Source organism: Oncorhynchus mykiss, chromosome 27 (assembly GCF_057628025.1).
Source record: "Oncorhynchus mykiss isolate SJ-2025 chromosome 27, ASM5762802v1, whole genome shotgun sequence".
Lineage (NCBI taxonomy): Eukaryota > Metazoa > Chordata > Actinopteri > Salmoniformes > Salmonidae > Oncorhynchus > Oncorhynchus mykiss.
The window spans coordinates 17584514-17603070 of NC_143048.1; the positions used below are offsets into that span (position 1 = coordinate 17584514).

Sequence of the window (18557 nt, forward strand, 5' to 3'; positions counted from 1 at the left end):
GAGGAGGTGAGCCACACTACTCTGAGAGCACATATGGAAAATGTAAGTTTGATGTCCTCGCTAACAGCAACAGGAAATAATAGATCATAATTTTTTACATGTATGGTTTCTTTGGCTGTGTTTAAAATTCTCAATTGCCTGTCATACATTTTTCAAATTCTAGATCAAAAAAGCAGAGGACCTATCAGAGGTGAATAACAAATTGGAGGAATCGGCAGACTGGCTGAGCCTACTGGGGCTGAAATACAATGGAGGACAGAGATGGTGTGGTTAAATTGGTGGCTCAACAATTTGTCCAAGGGAGCATGCAGGTGGCCTTGGAACAGTAAGTCAACTCTGTCATAAATCTGTGAAGTACTTGTCATTACCTCCTCTAACATAAGTATTTTTAATCAGTCTACCCCCCTAAATCAATACACATCACTATATTGTCCTTAATACTTATTTTAAACATACATACTGTCTCTAAACCATGACCATGACAAACCATTGTTCCAGTTTATCGGTAACTGTATATTATTCCATTTTGTGATTTAAATGTGTATTTTAAATGGCGATGGTGTTGGAGTTTGCTACTGGGGCAACAGTGGTATCACCCCTTGGGTTCGAATTCCTTCACACAGCGCGAGAGCGTCTCGCTGAGAAGCAGAAGAAAAAGTACACAGAGGCAAACGCGTGTGCTGTGACACTAAGGCTCCCTCTTCATAGCACCTAAAATGGTTTTAGGGAATTCGTGACATCCGGTATTGTGAATTCCCCACATTTCGGTGTTGCATAAAAACATATTTTTACGATACATAATTGTATCTAGTAGCACTAAACTACAGTAGCAATAGAGTGTTTGAAAATGTAACTGCACATCAACATTTAAGCATTATCTACTTAGATCTGTATTGCTTGTACAGTGCATTCGGAACGTATTCAGACTCCTTGACTTTTTCCACATTTTATCACGTTACAGCCTTGTTCAAAAATGGATACAATAATTCCCCCCCCCCCTCATCAATTTACACACAATACCCCATAATGACAAAGCAAAAACAGGTTGACATTTTTGCACATGTAATTAAAAAAATATATATTACATTTATGACCCTTTACTCAGTACTTTGCTGAAGCACCTTTGGCAGCGATTACACTATTGAGTCTTCTTGGGTATGATGCTACATTATTTATTTAATCCATTTTAAAATAAGGCTCTAATGTAACAATATGTGGAAAAAGTCAAGGGGTCTGAATACTTTCCAAATGCACTGTATTTCCATGTTGGCTGTTATTGTTCACTTAATGATCATTAATATTAAATTATACCGTCCATATTGTTTGTCTTGGTGTTTTTAAGGTTTAGTTTTAGAAACACTTTACTGACACTTCACTAATAACTTGTCAGAAATATATGTATAGGTGGCAGGGAACTCAGGCGCAGGAGAGTCAAACGGAGTGTAAAAGGGAGTCTTTTAATAAATGTCCAAGTAACATGCTCCATTACACTAAATAGAAAAATGAATATAAACAAATATGGGTACGAAGACCCGTCGCGCACCTATACAAAAAAACACTACACTGACAATAAACAATCTCTGACAAAGACATGAGGGGAAACAGAGGGTTAAATACACAACAGGTAATGAATGGAATTGAAAACAGGTGTGTGGGAAGACAAGACAAAACCAATGGAAAATGAAAAACGGATCAATGATGGCTAGAAGACCGGTGACGTCGAACGCCGAGCACCGCCCGAACAAGGAGAGGCAACGACTTTGGCAGAAGTCGTGACATAACCAATATTCTTTGCTGATATTGACTGAAGTACTGCTGATAATTTGATGTCCTACCTTAATAACAAATTAACTTCAGACATCGTTTAATTACAACTACATGAAATAAGGCTTCCCATCCATTGCATTAAGTGACAGCTCCACTTCTGGGAACTGCACCTTCGTAGTGACTTATCTACCCTCCTGTAGGTTTTCAATCCAACCTCAATTGTAACTAACCTGATTAACTTATTAAGCAGGTAATTATTAAAATCAGGTGCACTAGATTAGGGTTTGAGTGAACCTACAAAACAGTAGCTCTCCAGGTACAAGGTTGAGAGCCCTGCACTAGTCCATCTTCAACCACATCACATCACACAATGTGTCAACAATGTTATGTTACTAACTGTAATAGGTTGCTGTTAATCACAATGATGTAAAATGTAACAGGGGCCGGACCACCGAATCCCTATCTTCATAATTATTATTTTTTAACCATAGGGTGTTCTCCACACAATTATTTATTTTAACAATTTACAAAAGTCCCGATTGGGCATTCCAAAAAATGTTGTTCTGTTTTAATAATGTCCTTTCAGGATATTCTGTTGTCCTCCCACAGCAGGCACGCTCTGAAGGCTCCAATCCAGTGCTTGCAGTAGGCCTCTCCTGGGTCGTTTTGTACTGAGTGGAAGACAAATATTGTGTCAGCAGATGAATATTGTGCTAAAGTCCTATAGAGAAAAATACAATAACCATAGCAGTACCTGACACTCTCCAAATATGACCAAACAAAATCGTAATGGAATGGAGCTAAGTAAGCTTTTGTTAAGGCCACCTGTCTAAACTCTGGTTCCCATCCGTTCAGAGTTGAAGATGTCTGTCGTACTTTTCTAGAGACCAAATCATACAGTGTGTGAAAGAGGGGGAATGTTATTATAAAATGTATAATAGTTATAATAGTATTATAAAAATTAACTGATTCAAAGGAATGAATGCCACTCAATACTCAGGTCACTGCTGAAGATATAGCGTCCAATCCCTCATCCAAGTAGGGGAGTATCAGGAGTGTAGTAAGTCAGGTTGGAGGAGGAACGAGTGGCGCTGAAGATATTACTGCCATAACCATCTGTAGAATTTTAACTCCCAGGCTGCCTCTGGGGCCATCCAATGGATTTATTGTCCGCAACAGTTCCATCTGTGTGTTGCTGATGGTGAACTGGATTTGTGCCACAATCACCCCTTCCGACCAATAAAGAGCTGCGGCGCCAGTGGTTGGAGGAGCTGTGGTGGTGGTTGGAGGAGCTGTGGTGGTGGTTGGAGGAGCTGAGGTGGTGGTTGGAGGAGGAGCTGAGGTGATGGTGGTGGTTGGAGGAGGAGCTGAGGTGGTGGTTGGAGGAGGAGCTGAGGTGGTGGTTGGAGGAGGAGCTGAGGTGGTGGTTGGAGGAGGCGCTGAGGTGGTGATTGGAGGAGGCGCTGAGGTGGTGGCTTGAGAGCTGATGGTGGTTGAAATTGGGGCGAACAAATCCCTTGCTGCTGTCAGATTGGCCCTCTGCATTTCCAGGGAGCCCGAGACGAACATCTGCAGAGGTGACTGCCGTTGTTCAGTCCTCAGCCCATGGTGGTTCCACTGACTGGCAAACACAGCAAGATCTCTGTTCACCCGTGGCAGGAACACAAAGTGCAGTGCCCACAGGTGCACCTCATTGTTGATGTCGATGATCTGCTCCGTCTCTAAGAAGGTGAACAGGTCATGGTAAACGTTGGAGACTCCATGACTCCATGTCCCTCCACAGCAGCTCTATCCCCTGGTTGTGAGTGCTCCTTCCTCTGAGGGCACTTCCCCTCTCACCCCCCCTGAATTGCTCCATGAAGGCACAGATACAGTTGTTTTCACCACCCCGGTCACATCTCACCCGGGATGGTACTCCGTAGCTGGTGATGGCTGCTTCGAATGACTCCATGACTGTGGCAGTCCTGTTGTTGTCAGAGGCCTTCAGAAACACAACAAGTCTGCTGTAACCATCCACAGCACCATGGATAACAATCCTCCACCTAAAAAACAAGATACATTTGTTATACAAAACCTTTTTTTTCTCTTCTAGTGACGCCATTCTGTTTTTATTATTGATAACATTATTACAGTGCCTTGAGATGAGGTAGTCATTCAAAAATCCTATTAAACACTTATTGCACACAGTGTGACTCCATGCAATTATTATGTGACATTTTTATTCCTGAACTTATTTTGGCTGATCATAACAAAGGGGTTGAATACTTACTGACTCAAGACGTTTTAGCTTTTCGTTTTTAAATGAATTTGTAAATTAAAAAAAACAACATAATTCCACTTTGATATGATGGGGTATTGTGTGTAGGCCAGTGACAAAGTCTCAATTTAATCCATTTTAAATTCAGTTTGTACCAAAACAAAATGGGGAAAAAGTCAAGGTGTAAATATTTTCTGAATGGACCATATAAGCAGATAAATCATTATTTTTTTACAATGTTAAGTTTGTAAAAACATAGCGTGAATCGTCGTGACATATGAAATACGAGTGTCAGGTGCGTGAATGAGGACCCAAAAGCGAATTAACAAACAGAGTTTCTTTAATGATGAACACACGTGGGCTCAGATGGACAGGTAGATTCCGACAGGACAGGACAAGGTTGCAGCAAACACGATGATAGTCTGGTTCAGGCATGAGACACACAAACAAGAATCCGACAAGGACAGGAACAAAAACAGAGAGAGATATAGGGACCTAATCAGAGGGAAAAAGGGAACAGGTGGGAAAAGGGGTGAATGAGGTAGTCAGAGAAGACAAGGAACAGCTGGGGAAAAGAGGGACAGAAACGGTAACCTAGTACGACCAGCAGAGGGAGACAGGGTGAAAGGAAAGGACAGAAACAAGACACAACATGACAATACATGACAGTACCCCCCCACTCACCGAGCGCCTCCTGGCGCACTCGAGGAGGAAACCTGGCGACAACGGAGGAAATCCTCGATCAGCGCACGGTCCAGCACGTCCCGAGAGGGAACCCAACTCCTCTCCTCAGGACCGTACCCCTCCCAATCTACGAGGTACTGGTGACCACGGCCCCGAGGACGCATGTCCAAAATCCTACGGACCCTGTAGATGGGTGCGCCCTCGACAAGGATGGGGGGGTTGGGGGGGGGGAAGACGAGCGGGGGCGCGAAGAACGGGCTTGATACAGGAGACATGGAAGACCGGGTGGACGCGACGAAGGTATCGCGGAAGAAGAAGTCGAACTGCGACAGGATTAATGACCCGAGAAATACGGAACGGACCAATGAACCGCGGGGTCAACTTGCGAGAAGCCGTCTTAAGGGGAAGGTTCTGAGTGGAGAGCCAAACTCTCTGACCGCGACAATATCTAGGACTCTTAGTTCTACGCTTATTAGCAGCCCTCACAGTCTGCGTCCTATAACGGCAAAGTGCAGACCTGACCCTCTTCCAGGTGCGCTCGCAACGTTGGACAAAAGCCTGAGCGGAGGGGACGCTGGACTCGGCGAACTGAGATGAGAACAGCGGAGGCTGGTACCCGAGGCTACTCTGAAAAGGAGATAGCCCGGTCGCAGACGAAGGAAGCGAGTTGTGGGCGTACTCTGCCCAGGGGAGCTGTTCTGACCAAGACGCAGGGTTGCGAAAAGAAAGACTGCGTAAGATGCGACCAATAGTCTGATTGGCCCGTTCTGCTTGACCGTTAGACTGGGGGTGAAAGCCGGAAGAGAGACTGACGGAAGCCCCAATCAAACGGCAAAACTCCCTCCAAAATTGAGACGTGAATTGCGGACCTCTGTCCGAAACGACGTCTGACGGAAGGCCATGAATTCTGAAAACATTCTCGATGATGATTTGTGCCGTCTCTTTAGCAGAAGGAAGCTTAGCAAGGGGAATGAAATGAGCCGCCTTAGAGAACCTATCGACAACCGTAAGAATAACAGTCTTCCCCGCTGACGAAGGCAGTCCGGTGACAAAATCTAAGGCGATGTGAGACCACGGTCGAGAGGGAATGGGAAGCGGCCTGAGACGGCCGGCAGGAGGGGAGTTACCGGACTTAGTCTGCGCGCAGACCGAACAAGCAGCCACGAAACGACGCGTGTCATGCTCCCGGGTGGGCCACCAAAAACGCTGGCGAATGGAAGCAAGCGTACCCCGAACGCCAGGGTGGCCGGCTAACTTGGCAGAGTGAGCCCACTGAAGAACGGCCAGACGAGTAGGAACGGGAACGAAAAGAAGGTTCCTAGGACAAGCGCGCGGCGACGGAGTGTGAGTGAGCGCTTGCTTTACCTGCCTCTCAATTCCCCAGACAGTCAACCCGACAACACGCCCCTCAGGGAGAATCCCCTCGGGGTCAGTGGAGGCTACTGAAGAACTGAAGAGACGAGATAAAGCATCAGGCTTGGTGTTCTTAGAGCCCGGACGATAAGAAATCACGAACTCGAAACGAGCGAAAAACAGCGCCCAACGCGCCTGACGCGCATTAAGTCGTTTGGCAGAACGGATGTACTCAAGGTTCCTATGGTCAGTCCAAACGACAAAAGGAACGGTCGCCCCCTCCAACCACTGTCGCCATTCGCCTAGGGCTAACCGGATGGCGAGCAGTTCGCGGTTTCCCACATCATAGTTACGTTCCGACGGCGACAGGCGATGAGAAAAATACGCGCATGGGTGGACCTTGTCGTCAGAGAGGGAGCGCTGAGAAAGAATGGCTCCCACGCCCACCTCTGACGCGTCAACCTCGACAACGAACTGTCTAGAGACGTCAGGTGTAACAAGGATAGGAGCGGATGTAAAACGATTCTTGAGGAGATCAAAAGCTCCCTGGGCGGAAACGGACCACTTAAAGCACGTCTTGACAGAAGTAAGGGCTGTGAGAGGAGCTGCCACCTGACCGAAATTACGGATGAAACGACGATAGAAGTTCGAAGCCGAGAAAGCGCTGCAGCTCGACGCGTGACTTAGGGGCGGGCCAATCAATGACAGCTTGGACCTTAGCGGGATCCATCTTAATGCCTTCAGCGGAAATAACAGAACCGAGAAATGTGACGGAGGAGGCATGAAAAGAGCACTTCTCAGCCTTCACAAAAAGACAATTCTCTAAAAGGCGCTGGAGGACACGTCGAACGTGCTGAACATGAATCTGGAGTGACGGTGAAAAAATCAGGATGTCGTCAAGGTAAACGAAAACAAAGATGTTCAGCATGTCTCTCAGGACATCATTGACTAATGCCTGAAAGACAGCTGGAGCGTTAGCGAGGCCGAAAGGAAGAACCCGGTATTCAAAGTGCCCTAACGGAGTGTTAAACGCCGTCTTCCACTCGTCCCCCTCCCTGATGCGCACGAGATGGTAAGCGTTACGAAGGTCCAACTTAGTGAAAAACCTGGCTCCCTGCAGGATCTCGAAGGCTGAAGACATAAGAGGAAGCGGATAACGATTCTTCACTGTTATGTCATTCAGCCCTCGATAATCTATGCAGGGGCGCAGGGACCCGTCCTTCTTCTTAACAAAAAAGAACCCCGCTCCGGCGGGAGAGGAGGAGGGGACTATGGTACCGGCGGCAAGAGCTACAGACAAATAATCTTCGAGAGCCTTACGTTCGGGAGCCGACAGAGAGTATAGTCTACCCCGGGGGGGAGTGGTTCCCGGAAGGAGATCAATACTACAATCATACGACCGGTGTGGAGGAAGAGAGGTGGCCCTGGACCGACTGAACACCGTGCGCAGATCGTGATATTCCTCCGGCACCCCTGTCAAATCACCAGGCTCCTCCTGTGAAGAAGAGACAGAGGAAACAGGAGGGATAGCAGACATTAAACATTTCACATGACAAGAGACGTTCCAGGAGAGGATAGAATTACTAGACCAATTAATGGAAGGATTATGACAAACTAGCCAGGGATGGCCCAAAACAACAGGTGTAAAAGGTGAACGAAAAATTAAAAAAGAAATGGTTTCGCTATGATTACCAGAAACAGTGAGGGTTAAAGGTAGCGTCTCACGCTGAATCCTGGGGAGAGGACTACCATCCAGGGCGAACAAGGCCGTGGACTCCCTTAACTGTCTGAGAGGAATGTCATGTTCCCGAGCCCAGGTCTCGTCCATAAAACAGCCCTCCGCCCCAGAGTCTATTAAGGCACTGCAGGAAGCTGACGAACCAGTCCAGCGTAGATGGACCGACAAGGTAGTGCAGGATCTTGAAGGAGAGACATGAGTAGTAGCGCTCACCAGTAGCCCTCCGCTTACTGATGAGCTCTGGCTTTTACTGGACATGAAGTGACAAAATGACCAGCAGAACCGCAATAGAGACAGAGGCGGTTGGTGATTCTCCGTTCCCTCTCCTTAGTCGAGATGCGGATACCTCCCAGCTGCATAGGCTCAGCTCCCGAGCCGGCAGAGGAAGATGGTAGTGATGCGGAGAGGGGGGCAACGGAGAACGCAAGCTCCTTTCCACGAGCTCGGTGACGAAGATCAACCCGTCGCTCAATGCGAATAGCGAGTTCAATCAAGGAATCCACGCTGGAAGGAACCTCCCGGGAGAGAATCTCATCCTTTACCTCTGCGCGGAGACCCTCCAGAAAACGAGCGAGCAAAGCCGGCTCGTTCCAGCCACTGGAGGCAGCAAGAGTGCGAAACTCAATAGAGTAGTCTGTTATGGATCGATTACCTTGACATAGGGAAGACAGGGCCCTGGAAGCCTCCTCCCCAAAAACAGATCGATCAAAAACCCGTATCATCTCCTCCTTAAAGTCCTGATACTGGTTAGTACACTCAGCCCTTGCCTCCCAGATTGCCGTGCCCCACTCACGAGCCCGTCCAGTAAGGAGAGATATGACGTAGGCGACACGAGCAGTGCTCCTGGCGTAAGTGTTGGGCTGGAGAGAAAACACAATATCACACTGGGTGAGGAACGAGCGGCATTCAGTGGGCTCCCCAGAGTAACACGGCGGGTTATTGATTCTGGGCTCCGGAGATTCGAAAGCCCTGGAAGTGGCCGGTGGATCGAGGCGGAGATGGTGAACCTGTTCTGTGAGGTTGGAGACTTGGGTGGCCAGGGTCTCAACGGCATGTCGAGCAGCAGACAATTCCTGCTCGTGTCTGCCTAGCATCGCTCCCTGGATCTCGACGGCTGAGTGGAGAGGATCCGAAGTCGCTGGGTCCATTCTTGGTCGGATTCTTCTGTTATGGTGCGTGAATGAGGACCCAAAAGCGAATTAACTTAAACAGAGCTTCTTTAATTACCAAACATAGGTAGGCTCAGGCGGACCGGCAGATTCCGACAGGACAAGACAAGGTTACAGCAAACATGACGACAGTCTGGTTCAGGCATGAGACACACAAACAAGAATCCGACAAGGACAGGAACAAAAACAGAGAGAGATATAGGGACCTAATCAGAGGGAAAAAGGGAACAGGTGGGAAAAGGGGTGAATGAGGTAGTCAGAGAAGACAAGGAACAGCTGGGGAAAAGAGGGACAGAAACGGTAACCTAGTACGACCAGCAGAGGGAGACAGGGTGAAAGGAAAGGACAGAAACAAGACACAACATGACAATACATGACAACGAGTGAGAGTGTGATCAATGTCTAATAACTACGTACATTTTTTATGAATGTGTTCAATTATTATGTGACTTGGAGTCATATTCATGTCTTGATTGGTCAAGAAGCTAATTTGACGGTCAAATAGGGTTATTTGACAGGTCATATAGTGTTATTTGACGTGTATCTTTTTGACATGCAAAGACCCAAATGATGTTCCAGATCCAGCAGAGGAATTATATTTCTGAGTGCATGATATTCAGTTTCACTGGAATATAGTATGTTATATGGATGGTCGTAAACTGAAGTAATTTATGTCTGGTTGAAGTCCATGAATGGGCATTGAAACATATCTGTATCCATTCATCATCAGAAGTGTCTCACAGGTCTTCCTTACATTTTTGTTTGACATGTTTTGTTTCATCAGAAAAAGCCTCTATCAACCCTTGATACAATTTGGAAGTCAACTTCAGAGGTTTGTCAGACTGCCTTAAAATAGTTTCAGTCTTTGAAGGTTCTGGCTTGTCCAGTGTTTGCTGCACCGAGAGAATAAAGTTTTGCATCTGAATAAGTTCATCTCAGCAGTCACAGACTGGTCTTCCCTGGCTGCTTGACCCTGCTGAGACCCCTGTCACCATCTGATCCTGCTCATACAGTGGGGCAAAAAAGTATTTAGTCAGCCACCAATTGTGCAAGTTCTCCCACTTAAAAAGATGAGAGAGGCCTGTAATTTTCATCATAGGGCAGTGATGTTTTGGGGCTGTTGCTGGTTAACACGGACTTTCAACTCCCTCCAAAGATTTTCTATGGGGTTGAGATCTGGAGACTGGCTAGGCCACTCCAGGACCTTGAAATGCTTCTTACGAAGCCACTCCTTCGTTGCCCGGGCGGTGTGTTTGGGATCATTGTCATGCTGAAAGACCCAGCCACGTTTCATCTTCAATGCCCTTGCTGATGGAAGGAGGATTTCACTCAAAATCTCACTATACATGACCCTCTTCATTCTTTCCTTTACACGGATCAGTCGTCCTGGTCTCTTTGCAGAAAAACAGCCCCAAAGCATGATGTTTCCACCCCCATGCTTCACAGTAGGTATGGTGTTCTTTGGATGCAACTCAGCATTCTTTGTCCTCCAAACATGACGAGTTGAGTTTTTACCAAAAAGTTATATTTTGGTTTCATCTGACCATATGACATTCTCCCAATCTTCTTATGGATCATCCAAATGCTCTCTAACAAACTTCAGACGGGCCTGGACATGTACTGGCTTAAGCAGGGGGACACGTCTGGCACTGCAGGATTTGAGTCCCTGGCGGCGTAGTGTGTTACTGATGGTAGGCTTTGTTGCTTTGGTCCCAGCTCTCTGCAGGTCATTCACTAGGTCCCGCCATGTGGTTCTGGGATTTTTGCTCACCGTTCTTGTGATAATTTTGACCCCACGGGGTGAGATCTTGCATTGAGCCCCAGATCGAGGGAGATTATCAGTGGTCTTGTATGTCTTCCATTTCCTAATAATTGCTCCCACAGTTGATTTCTTCAAACCAAGCTGCTTACCTATTGCAGATTCAGTCTTCCCAGCCTGGTGCAGATTCAGTCTTCCCAGCCTGGTGCAGGTCTACAATTTTGTTTCTGGGGTTCTTTGACAGCTCTTTGGTCTTGGCCATAGTGGAGTTTGGAGTGTGACTGTTTGAGGTTGTGGACAGGTGTCTTTTATACTGATAACAAGTTCAAACAGGTGCCATTCATATAAGTAACGAGTGGAGGACAGAGGAGCCTCTTAAAGAAGAAGTTACAGGTCTGTGAGAGCCAGAAATCTTGCTTGTTTGTAGGTGACCAAATACTTATTTTCCACCATAATTTGCAAATAAATTCATTAAAAATCCTACAATGTGATTTTCAGGATTTTTTTCTCATTTTGTCTGTCATAGTTGAAGTGTACCTATGATGAAAATTACAGGCCTCTATCATCTTTTTAACCTGTTGTAAGTACCCATTCCTTGTCCGGGATCGTTGTCATCATCTGACACTAATTAGCATAACGCAACGGACATAAATATTACTAGAAAATATTCCTATTCATGAAAGTGGTGAAGGTCAAGTGAAATATATTGAAACACAGTTAGCCTTTTGTTACTCACCCTGACATCTCAGACTTTGAAAATATGCTTTACAGCCAAGGCAAGACAAGAATTTGTGTAAGTTTATCGATAGCCTAGCATTATGTCCAGCTAGCAGTAGGCAACTTGGTCACGAAAATCAGAAAAGCAATCAAATTAAATCGTTTACCTTTGATGAGCTTCGGATGTTTTCACTCACGAGACTCCAAGTTAGATAGCAAATGTTCCTTTTTTCCAAAAATATTATTTTTGTAGGTGAAATAGCTCCGTTTGTACCACGTTAGTGTGAAAAGTAGGGAATTAAAAGTAGGGAATTATATAGGGAAACCGACAGATCAATAATGTTAAATTGCTATACTGAATCTAATAAAAACTCACATTGCACTGTCAGAAAACGTCACAATATCGGTCTTCAATTGTTTGGCCACTGGTTCCATTTCATACACGAAACATAAACTCTTTAATCCCAACCCTCAGCCACTCTCAGCCCATCCCAACTATCACCATAGACCACCCTTGTTTGGTTTTCATGTGCCATATATTTATCAATTGTGCTGTGATGTTTTACAAAATGTTAAAACCTTTCTACTCGTATTTTATCCACAGATTGGTAGCTAAAGATGAAAACCTTTCCTATTAATATTGTAATATTATTTATTGACTGACTATGGCTTTCCAAATCGCCCAACACTGCTATTTGTAAGCTTAATTTTAATTGCATGTTGTGATTTTTTAACCATTCCTGGACCTGTGACCAGAAACAAGCTACATAGGGAAAATACCAGAATAAGAATAAAGAATAGGAATAAGAATAAAATATCTAGTAAATTCTGTCTCTTCGCAGCAAAATCTACAGAGCTGAGATTGTTGTATGCCCCATATATATATAGCAATCTATTGGCGGAAAGAATTAATAATTTAAATTGATAAATCAAGTGTAGTTTGAAACGATCGGAACACTCACACTACTTCATCACAGAGGGAAGGGCCAGCAAATCAAATTATTTATTGGGCAAACCTTGCATCTTGAGTTGGATTGACATATTGACTAGCTTTGCTGGCACTTCCCTCTGTGATTAATTAGTGGTAGTGTTATGATTTTTAAGAGGATGAAAAATGGCTTCTATACATAATTACATTTTGCAGTATTGCAGTCAACGGAAGTGCCATGTTCGTTAACAGATATAACAATTTTATTTCAGTGCCAGCTGGCAAGTGTCTTCACTGACATTTTCAACCTCTCCCTGATTGAGTCAATAATACCTACATGTTTCAAGCAGACCACCATAATGCCTGTGGCCAATAAAGCGAAGTTAACCTCCCTAAATGACTACCGCTATGTAGCACTCACGTCAGTAGCCATGAATTGCTTTGAAAGGCTGGACATGCATTTCATTTCATTTCATTGACTATAGTTCATCACCACAGTGCCCACAAATCGCATCACTAAGCTAAGGACCCTCGGATTAAACACCTCCCTCTGCAACTGGATTCTGGACTTCCTGACGGGCTGACCCAGGTGGTAAGGGTAGGCAACAACACATCTGCCACACTGATCCTCAACACGGGGGCCCCTCAGGGGTGCGTACTTAGTCACATCCTGTACTCCCTGGTTACACCATTATTAAGTTTGCTGACAACACAACTGTTGTAGGCCTGATCACTGACGACGAAAAGACTATAGGGAGCAGGTCGGAGACCTGGCCGTGTGGTGCCAGGACAACACCCTTTCCCTCAACTTGAGCAAGACAAAGGAGTGATCATAGACTACAGGAAAAGGAGTGCTGAACATGCCCCCATTCACATCGACAGGGCTGTAGTAGAGCAGGTTGAGAGTTTCAAGTTCCTTGGTGACCACTTCACCAACAGACTCTTGTGGTCCAAACACACCAAGAAAGTCGTGACGAGGGCACAATAATGCCTTTTCCCCATCAGGAGACTGAAAAGATTTGGCACGTGTCCCCAAATCCTCAAAAAGTTCTACACCTGCACCATCGAGAGCATCCTGACCAGTTGCATCACTGCCTGGTATGGCAACTTCTTGGCATCCGACCATAAGGTTTTACAGAGGGTAGTGTGTACAGCCCCAATACATCACTGGGGCCAAGCTTCCTGCCATCCAGGACCTATGTACTAGGCGGTGTCAGAGGAAGGCCCCAAAAAATAGCCAAAGACTCCAGTCACCCAAGTCATAGACTGTTCTCTCTGCTACCGTACGGCAAGCAGTACCGAAGCACCAAGTCTAGGTCCAAAAGGCTTCATAATAGCTTCTAACCCCAAGCCATAAGACTGCTGAACAATTAATCAAATGGCCACCCAGACAAACTACATTGACCCCGTTTGTTTTTACACTGCTGCTACTCACTATTTATTATCTATGCATAGTCACTGTACCCCTACTTACATGTACAAATTACCTCGACTAACCCACATTGATTCGGTACCGGTACCCCCTGTATATAGCCTAATTATGTTCTTAAAATGACATTGTTGGTTAAGGGCTTGTAAGTAAGCATTTCAAGGTAAGTAGACCTGTTGTATTTGGCACATGTGCTTAATATAATTAGATTTGATTTGATTTGTAAAGCCACAAAGAGGGACATGTATGTTCAAATGACTAGCACAGAGCTCAGACACCCATGCATACCCTGCAAGACATGTCACCAGGGTCCAGATCCCTTCACAGTCCCCAAGTCCAGAACAGAATCTGGGAATCACACAGTACTACATAGAGTCATGGACATAGAACTACATTTTTGTGCTGTTTCAAAATGTTTCTGCTTATTATTTCCAACATTTTGGAAGGCTAGTTGTTAGTCAACTTGTCTATAATTAGATACTTCTCTTCTGTCATATGTTGCCCTAGAAGACTAAATAAACCCTTACTCATCTGAATATCATACATCGATAGAATGAAATCTTCAATTAAGTTGACATCTGTAAAGCTTTCTCTGTCACCTCTGGTTCTTTCATGGAGCCAAGATGTTTAGGGCCCGGGGAGAAAATGCAATAACTAAAAAAAACTGGAAAGACTCTGTGCTAAATTTTCACATTTTTCAAATGTCATCACTTTGACCTATTATAAGGAAATAGAAAGCATGTTTCTGATAAGATTTCAGTTTGACTTGTAAACATATTTTATGTGGTTGAAATACTATCAGCTTTTATGATGCTGATAAATATAGCACCTCTATACAGACGAGAGAGAATACAGTAGACGGAACGTGTCAAACGTTTGATTTATGACCCTACATCCTGGCGGGAAGTTATCACGTGCTCTAGGGTGTGCCCAAATATGGGCATCCTGTCAGGACATCCTGGCGGGAAGTTATCATGTGGTTATGCCCATATAAGTGCATCCTGTTCCTGTTGTCACGTGTTAGAGTGTGTGTTAATTTATGCATATATTGCATCTATTCCTTTGAAGTTGTCATGATGATTGATGTGTAAAGACCTTGTTGAACTGGGGGGGATTTTTTTGAACATTTCAAAGGGGATGGCCCCACACCCCCTATTTTATTGCCCTTTGGGCTGTTGTCTATGAAGCAGGAATGTCCTGGGGGTATTGTGTTGGGGGAAGACACATTATAAATAAGACTCGAACAACACATGCGGTCCCAGAACACTAAACAAGATTTTCAAAATAAACCCAGAACATTAAACAGAAAATTATGTCACCTAGGCCAATTCTTGCGGTGCTATACGCGTCTTGTCACGAACCCAATGATAACAGCATCGCAGACCTTTTGTATGAGGCCCCCGAATGTTTTAAAGGAGTTTTGGATACGAGTGATGGACATACTGTATGACTTACATATTCCAACCTGAGGATTCAACTGTGAAGATTTTCACAGATAGCGGTCCCAACCCCCTTTATCATGCAAAGCCAGCAAGTTTTTCTCCTATGCTGCGTATGAGAGAATGGCTTAAAATACGGCTAGCGCTCTGTCAAATTGAACAGGCCCTGAGTGGTACAACCCTGCCAGGCTATGCTTTGGAAGAGCTGGTGTGCGGGCGGGGTGATTTGAAAGCCATAAGAATCTTTTCAATGGCGTATAGCCCCGACTCCAAAGTGACAATTTTAGCATGTGAACAATATGAAAGTACAAATGAGACCAAATCTGTCAGTTCATATGTATTTTCCAAAGCCTGCAAGGATGTAAACTTTTTTATGCCAGTGTTTAGCTTTAAATGGTGTGATTACCCTATATTCATAACCCTGATGAATAAGCTGGACAGTCTTTTCCAAAATCGTGAACAATTACTTCGCTGGCCGCTTCTATCCTTAAGACATACCCAGGGTCTACATGCAAGACGTTTGATCTATCCATGGAGTGAAAACTTACGGAGCCATGCTGGTAAATGTAATTAACAGGGCGGGGTTCAGACACAGGGCTGCGAGATTAATGATGAGCTTGGAGGGTACTATTGTGTTGAAGGTTGATTTATAGTCAATGAACAGCATTCTTACATAGGTATTGTTCTTGTCCAGATGGGATAGGGCAGTGTGCAATGTGATGGCAATTGCATCGTCTGTGGATGTATTGGGGCGGTATGCAAATGTAAATGTGTATAGGGTGTCAGGTAAGGTAGAGGTGATATGATCCTTATGGTGGACATCTTGAAGCAAGGGGGGCAGCAGACTGGGATAGGGAGAGATTGAATATATCTGTAAACACTCTTGCCAGCTGGTCTGTGCATGCTCTGAGGACGTGTCTAGGGATGCCGTCTGGGCCGGGCAGCCTTGCGAGAGTTAACACGCTGAAATGTCTTACTCATGTCAGCCACAGAGAATGAGAGCCCACAGTCCTTAGGAGCGGGCCGCGACCGTGGCACTGTGTTTTCCTCAAAGTGGGTGAAGAAGGTGTTTAGCTTGTCTGGAAGAAAGATGTGGGTGTCTGTGACATGGCTGGTTTTCCCTTTGTAGTCCGTGATTGTCTGTAGACCCTGCCACATACGTCTTGTGTCTGAGCCGTTGAATTGCGACTCCACTTTGTCTCTGTACTGATATTTTTGCCTGTTTGATTTCTTTATTGAGGGAAAACTACACTGTTTGTAGTCAACCATAATCACAGTCACCTTGCCATGGTTAAATGCAATGGCTTTCAGTTTTACACGAATGCTGCCATCTATCCATGGTTTCTGTTTCGGGTAGGTTTTAATAGGCACAGTGGGAACAACATCCTCTATACACTACCTGATGAACTCAGTCACCATGTTGTCTGTGTATATGTAAATGTTATTCTCAGAGGCTACCCGGAACATGTCCCAGTCTGCGTGATCAAAACAATCTTGAAGCATGGATTCCGATTGGTCAGACCAACGTTGAATAGGCCTTAGCACAGGTACTTCCTGTTTGAGTTTCTGCCTATAGGATGGGATGAGCAAAATTGAAGGGGGAGTATTAGAGGTTAAGCATTTTAGCAGAATGAGTACTACAGTCAATGTGTTGATAGAACTTCCGTAGCGTTTTCTTCAAATTTGCTTTGTTATTAAAATCCCCGGCTACAATAAATGCAGCCTCAGGATATGTTGTTTCCAGGTTGCACAAAGTCCAGTGTAGTTCCTTGAGGGCTGTCGTGCTATTGGCTTGAGGGGGAATATACACGGCTGTGACTGTAACCGAAGAGAATTCTCTCGGGAGGAGTTCTAGGTCGGGTGAACAAAAGGACTTGAGTCTTTGTATTTCTAAAGGAGTTTCTGTCCTCATGGCCAGAGTATAGAGAGAGTGAGTTACACAGGAGAACAAAGGAACCTCTTCCACATCACAGAACTTGAGAACTGAACAATGTCCATGTTTTGGAGAATGTGTACGCGGCCGGGGAAGAATCCAGCTACAACCGGTCCATTTTGTACAATTTTGTGAAACTCATGAGAGACAATACAGCCACATTACCATAACTCTGTTTATACAAGAGTCTCCATTGTGAGGCTTGCATCTAATTGTTGTATACAATGAATGAGTAAAGATGAAACTATTTGTGAAATTATGTCATGTGATTTTAAACTGTTTAATGAAAGAGAATCCAATTCCCTTTCAAGTTGAACTAAATCATTGGCCCGACCCATGAGCACAGATATTGTTCTGGCGTCGTGGGACAGCCCCTTTCTACTGTTACGAATATAACCCCCACCTGGAGGAATTTCCTTTAGACCAGCTTACCTCGATTACCACAAGAGGGCTAAGGTTTGAGTAGAGACCAGTACCTCATCACAGAGGGAGCTATGGTTTGAGTAGATTGCTGAATCTTTTAACCATACCACGTGGTTAAACTCTGAGAGTGTCGATCCAACCGAATAAGAGCTACTCTTCGATACTAATTACTAGTCTGCAGCTAGAAATTATGTACCCGTGAATGCGAGGACCAACAACCACCGATACATCTATTCTATAACAACATTTCTGAATGGGACTCTGAACTATCCATTCTAACCATGGAAGAGAGAGAGAGGACAAACTCTCCAACAGAAACAAACTTTCCAACAGAGATCACGACGACACACTGAGCGTAGATATATATATTGATTGCAATTATTCCCAAATGAGTGAGCGTTCATTTGCAAAGGATTAGCATTTCAATTGTTAGAATTACCAACTGTGTAGTGTCTTTTGCGCCCTTCTCAGTCCCTTTGTCTACCAAGCCGCCATGCCGGTTTAGGGCACATCCACTATCATTTCCTTGTAACCATATCTACTTTGTTTGTTTGTGTGTGCATTTCTGTGATTATTTAGTTTGCTAATAAATACATGATTGAGACAATTTATGTATGGATGATTCATAGTGAACACTGGGTTCGTGCAGATAACCAACAATTTATGACGCTTGGAATGAGACTAACGTGAGGTAAAGAATAATTAATTGATTAGAAGACTAATTGATCAGATATTACAATATCTGAAAGTTATAATAGGAAAATTATAACTTTGGAATCTGAATATTTTCCTTGGTTGCCTGACTACCTAGTTCATTACATTTACCTGATAAGTTAATCACGTAATAATAATTACAGAGAATTGATTTGATAAACTAACAGTCTTCAGTTTAACTTCTTTGAGATAGGGGGCAGCATTTTCACTGTTGGATGAAAAGCATGGCCAGAGTAAACTACCTCCT

At 44.6% G+C, this 18557-nt stretch overlaps 1 pseudogene; it reads right to left on the reverse strand.

The window, feature by feature from the left end:
- Positions 1-1414: 1414 nt before the first annotated feature.
- Positions 1415-3805, reverse strand: LOC149971258 (uncharacterized; annotated as a pseudogene).
- Positions 3806-18557: the final 14752 nt, after the last annotated feature.